Here is a 6790-nt window from a genome sequence, read left to right as displayed (position 1 = left end):
TGTGGATTTGATAGATTATTTGTTCTATTAGTTTATAAAGTACTAATTTTGAATATACATATATATATATATGTATGTATGTATGTCTGTATATGGAGAGAGAGAGATTTTAATTTGTAGTTGGAGTCGTTGAATATAATATATATTATTATTTGAATTGATTTTGAACATTAAAGTGAGTAAAAGTTATGTATTTCATTTGTTATTAGAAAATGAATGGTAGTTTAGTGGTTAAGGATGCATCTAACTCTTAGGGCATTGGTGACTTAGGTTCAAATCACACCAACCTTCCTTTTTTTTATAGTGATTCTAATATGTGTCTTCTTTGATACACCCTCGCCTCCATATCCATGAGTATTGTATATTGGACCGATACCTGATTGGAAGGATGCACCTCCACATATCATAGCCTTCCAATACCGATATGATAAGCCTCATATGTATTAATATTTTAAACCTTATATATACATATATGCCAAATTATCACGGTTCAACCTTCGGTTCAATTCCGATTGAACTTCTAACTCATGAACATTAGGCTTAGTTTGGAAGGAGTACAAATGCAAATATGTAGAGTGTAAAACCTTATATTTTGTATTATTTTCTATGTATTTGCATTGTACATATTTGTATTTATACTCTTTCCAAACTGAGCCTTAAGAAAAATCATTGTTTCACAAGTCTTGATCTACACTAGAAACAAGATTATAACATGTCCTATTAACATTCAATCAAAATTAACCATGTCAGTTTCCATACATTTGGTTGGATGTTAATGACGTGTTTATCTCTGATTGGGTGTTACTATCCTGTATTATGCATTCGATTTATATAATTGCAAGCCATTTTGGGAGGGCTTCAATTTTGATTGAATTGCATTGATTGAACCCCTGGAAGAAGGTATTAAGGCCCCATTTGGGAGGGCTTATGCATTTCAGATAGGGATGACAATTTTCCCCCATAAAACTGGGGCTCCGCCCCACCCCACCCTGAATGGGACATGTTTTCCCTGATCTTAAATGGGTATGGGATTTGCACATAATTCCTTTAATCTGATTCAAACTTAATGGTAAATTACTAATATCCCTTTAGGCTTAATATTAATTTCTAAAATATCTATAAGTTTCCTCCAATTTTCAAAACCTTAGGATCCTATAATTTCATTTTTAAATACCCCCAAATTAAATGCATTTTTAGGTGGTTGCCTTGGATGCCCCACCACTGGGCACAGGGTGGGGATGAGGTAAGGTATCTTGGCTATAGGGCAGAGATAGGGAGGGGGTGCCCCACCCTAAAGCTGCCCCATTGCCATTCCTAATTTCAGAGGAAATACGAGAACTAGAGAAGCCACTCAAATTGAGTGGGTATGGTATGGATAAGCTTCTTAATTGGAGTAGCTTCATGTTACAATTGTTAAAATTACATTCTGAAAGTTGATTTTAGCTTTTTGGATTTTCACCAAACATAACGTACTGGCTTTCCATGTGGGACCCACTTGGAATACTAGAATTCACTGCTTGAAATCCCTCCCAAATGGGCACCAGGGGAAGGATGTTTATGCAATGGCTTCTGGCATTACAAGGTCGATATCACATGAAAAGCCTAGAAGTCATGTTTGATGAAAAATGTAGAAAGCCAAAATATACTTTAAAAGTGCATGGTCGTTGCCTCTTAATGCTGAATGCGGAAAAGCATTCATGCATTTTCAAAGGCAATCATAGTGTTTGGTTCCATTTTTGAATTTCAGTCTTAATGTCTAATCCCTCATTTCTTCTCATGACTCCACTTACTTTATTATTAATTAAATTATTCAATAATTTTTTATTTTAATTAATTAATTATGGAATACATAATTATTAATTAATAATAATAATAATTGTTAATATTGTTAATTAAAAGTAATTAATTAATTATGGAGTACATATTTGTTAATTTATGTAATTAATTACAAAATAATGAATAATAATTATTTTAAAAAATCATTAATTATTACTATTATTATTATTATTATTATTATTATTATAAACTAGATAATGAATATGATTATGAATAATTATTTACATAATTAATTAATTATAATTTCTTAATTATATAAATATTTAATTATTTATAATTTGTTATCAATTCCATTATTTATAAATTATTTTATATTACTATAAAATAACAATAGTAATTATTATTATTATTATATTATTAATAATATAATAATTATTAATTATTAAATATTTGTTATTAAAAATAATGATTATCTATTATTAGTATTATTAAATTGATAAATTATTTATTTGATTTATTAAAAGTAAAACAAACTAGGTTTCTCACATGCAGGGTTAAAATAGTTAATTGCCACTTTTCAGAATTCTAACATTTAGATTTCAAAAGCAATTATTTTAATTTAGAAGCATTCAGAGTTCAGAATTCAATGCAAATGAATATCTCAATTAAAGCAAATTTCAACTTTATGGGGATTATCAGTAAACAAAGCTTCTAAGCTTTTTCTTGTGGGCCCTACCTTGAAAATCCAAAAGCCATTACATGAAAACCCTCACAAATAGAAACTACAATGCATGCTTTCATGGTTCGTGGCTCCCGGAGTCTAGCATGCTGGTGTTTGTAGCTAAGAAGGGCAAGTTCCATTAACTGTCAAGTGACAAGCTATGAAGCTAGTGTCAACTTTTGTTGAATAGAGCAAAAGTCAAAGTGAAAAAATACAAAACAATATTGATTCATAATTCATTTATACCATTGAATTGGCATTAGATGATCAATGGCAATTCAAGATGGGTATCATTTTGATTAAATTCCAATCTGACACAAAAAAGCATCTATTTACATTACCAAATGCCAAATCATTGTAACAATGAGGGAGAGAAAGCAAGCATAGGAAAAAGCCCCAAGACCCCTCAAAATTTAAGACTTCAAAGGAAAACTCTACTTGGTACAAATAGTGAAGACAACTCTCATTTTCATAATTCACATGCAAGAAAGAAGGATCAAAGTATTAGTATCAGGTCATATACAGGTTGGATATGAACATAGATATGGATACATTTTGGAAACATATGGATATGAATGAAAGATATCAAAATACTTTAATACACTAGAGAAACACACATAAATCATATAAATACATTAATAATACCAAATCTAAAGCTGAATTATCTATAGATAAGGTATTAAGTATAAACATATGAGAAATGCACACTTTAATAGGTTATATGAAGAGAAACATCCCAATCAACAATACCGAGACTGTAAGACATGTGTAAAATACAAATCATGGAACAAATTATCACTTACAATTTTTAATTTTTATTAAAATAAAAAAAATATTTATTTATATTTTTATACAAATAATAACTTATTTTTTGAAATAATAAATATATTTTCATTGTCAACATAGAATTGTTTTATTTTACATATAGTTGTAAAATAAAACATATAAATCATTTAAGGTAGGTAAAATAAATTATTTTTATAACTTTTGGTTCTTATTAAATTATTTTTATAATTATAGTTTTCAATTTTTATTGAAGTTCAAAAACAATCCAAAAGCAGTCAATAAAGAATTTTGTCAAACTAGGTATTGATATGCTTTTATATCAGGCTGTATCGTGTTGTATCTGATACCACTTGATAAGGAGGTGTATCTTGCCAATATGCATGATGCGTGGGATACATACCTAGTTGTGGCATATCCTGTATCCATGGACATAGATATGGATATGATACACCTTGTATTGGACCCACGGTAAAATCAATTTTTCTAGGTAAGTGATACTTTTCTCTCTTCCCTTTCTTTTATTTATTTTCCAAAACCCTAATAGGAGCAAGCAATACTCACTCTCATTATATATGGCTTCACAACAAGGCTGTTTCATAGCCCACCATTCACTTTCAAATGTTAGAGACCGACAAACACAGAAAGACAAAAGCTTGCCATTGATACGAACAATATCCCAGTTCACTTAACAGGGAAGATCTAAACTCACTTGATTTGATTATTAATTGTATTTTATTTCATTTAGATCACTGGTTGCACATTATAACCTCTGTTTTGTCTTGATTTTGGTCACATATAGATTATGAAGTGCTTCTTAATAGCTCTGTTTCCTTGGCTATAAGTATTTATCTTTTAGATTTGGGTCTAGAACTTATTTTCTGTATTCTGAATAATTAGTTTTCTTATCCATATTCTTTAGTTGATGAAGAAAATATTCACTATGTTTTGATTAATCTTACCTCAGCCATTGTACAACTTTGTGGCAGTTCTATATATCGTTCATTTAACTTTTGTGTCTTACTAGGACAAGCTGAAATTAAATTTTATGAATTTTCCCATTATATTTATTATATTTTGAATATTATAGTGCACTTTTGACATTATTTGGACAATTAGTATTACAAATCTTGTTAAACTTAAATTAATTTAAATCTTTATCGTTTCAAGCCCAACTTGATTGCAAGATTGTAGTTGTTACTCATCATAGTGAATTGGTTTCTTTACCACTATTGGATCCTTTAACTTCCTGTGAATTTGATTTCTTTTTATTAACTGCTCATGACCCACAAACCTTTTATCTAGTCTGATCACTTTATCCTTCAGATCAGAGATGCTGTTGGTGATGGTATCTAAGTAGTGAGTTAGAGCATTCATGGTGAGGGAACTGATGGGTTGTGAGAACAAGTTGGAACATTTGTAGGTCAATATCATTCACATTAACATCATGATAAGGCATATGGTCCCCACCATATTCTGTGTGAGTCCTCAACGTGATGATTCTTTGTATCAATATCATCTTGTCCTTCATATTATATATCAACTTCTACTTGTGTTTCTTTCTTTTTACTATTTTACCCATAGAATAGACTATTTGGTAAATTTGAGCTTAATTTGTACTATTCCATATAAAATAATTTACCAAATTCAAAATAATATTGAAATCATATAAAAAATTAATAAAATAATTAATAATTATGAAAAATAATTAATAATTAATAAATAACATAATTAAATTAATAAACATAATTAATCACTATTAAAAATAATAAAATGATTAAAATTTAATAAAAATTAAAATAATCAATAAAAATTAGTGGTTACTAATTTATAATTAATAATATTAAACTAACATGAATAAAAAATAACTAAATACATAATAGTTGATAATAATTACTAAAAATAATTAATAAACAACATAATTAAATTAATAAAAAATAATTACCCACCATTAAAAATAACAAAATAATTAAAATTTAATAAAAATTAAAATAATCAATAAAAATTAATGGTTACTAATTAATAATTAATAATATTGAACTAACACGAATAAAAAATAATTAAATACATAATAATTGATAATAATTACTAAAAATAATTAATAAATAACAAATAACATAATCAAATCATGGTTTTCAAAATCGGGTTGGACCAGACGGTTAGACCAAAAAAACCGGGAACCGGTCAGGTGACTGGTTTCGTTTACCCCAAAAATCGAATTTTCCCCCAAAACTGTTAATTTTGGTTAGCGAACTACTGAATCGAGCGGTTAACTGTTCGAATGGTTTTGACCATTTTTTATGTTTTTTTTGAATTTTTTTATTTTCTTGTCAAAACGGGCTGATCGTTCGATTCGAACGATCGGACCATTCAACTTGGTAACTGGACCCCTAACATGTTTGGTCACTGGATCGGTTTTAAAAACCATGAATTAAATTAATAAAAAATAATTAATCACTATTAAAAAATAATAAAATGATTAAAATTTAATAAAAATGAAAATAATCAATATAAATTAATGGTTATTAATAATTTAAATTCAAATAGCATTAAAAATTTTGAATAAATTCCATGTTTAATTAATAAAATCAAATAACCAACATGCAAGCAACGACGAGCCATGTACAAAGAGGAGAAGCAACAGAGGAGGCTGCCATTGGAGAAGTAGATACCAACCCAGAAGATCAAACCGAAACCCAGATTGATCAAAGAAGAAACTCAGAGCCCAATACTCGAGGAAATCCAATCTAGGCCAAGAAAAATGCTGCCTCCATTGATGAGAAAGGATGCGTTTTTCTAGGCTTCTCAAGACGAATAAGCTTGTAATTTTCACTCTGACGGAAAACTAGAAGTAGAAGAGAAATAGAAGTTCTCGTCGATTTGAAGCCCTCTCAAATGCCCGACATTGGTGAATCTGAGCCGTGCTAGTAGAAGAACGACAAGTGCTCAATGGGCAAGAGAAAAAGAAACTCACCTTCATTACTGCTTCAATGCTTGATAGGCGACTGATTGAATCCCTAAAAAATGAAGAAAATGATGAGAGATCGCATTTGCAACCACGAAATAGCAAAATGAGCAGAGAAAGTGGATTGAGACATACCTGGAGCAGAGCTTCGAAGGTGCGTTGTTTGTCTTCCTCGGCGAAGAAGAACCTGAATGTTTTAGGATTGGGTTTAAAACGGGGCATAACGTGTCATTTTCAAAACAATGCTGGGGTATTTTTGTCTTTTGGCCACATCTAAAACGCGTCTGAGCGCATTAAGGGCCAGACCAACCTCTTTGTATTTCAGATCTGAAAAAGCATTTCAAATGCAATACAAACGAGACTGGCATCTGAAAAGTAAATATTTCAGACTTCAGATATCTAAAAAGAGTTATCAAACAGAACCTTAGTTTTAATGCAATACATCAGAAGCTTGAAATAACTTTTCTTGGGAAGATTTCCCTTGGCTACTATAATATGCAAAATTCTCATTCCATAAAAGAGATACTATTGAAGGAACTTTTCTT

The sequence above is a fragment of the Nelumbo nucifera genome, chromosome 7 (assembly GCF_055504915.1).
Source record: "Nelumbo nucifera cultivar China Antique chromosome 7, China Antique-T2T, whole genome shotgun sequence".
NCBI lineage: Eukaryota > Viridiplantae > Streptophyta > Magnoliopsida > Proteales > Nelumbonaceae > Nelumbo > Nelumbo nucifera.
The sequence above is the reverse complement of the archived record's forward strand: the minus strand, read 5'-3'. Positions refer to the sequence as shown.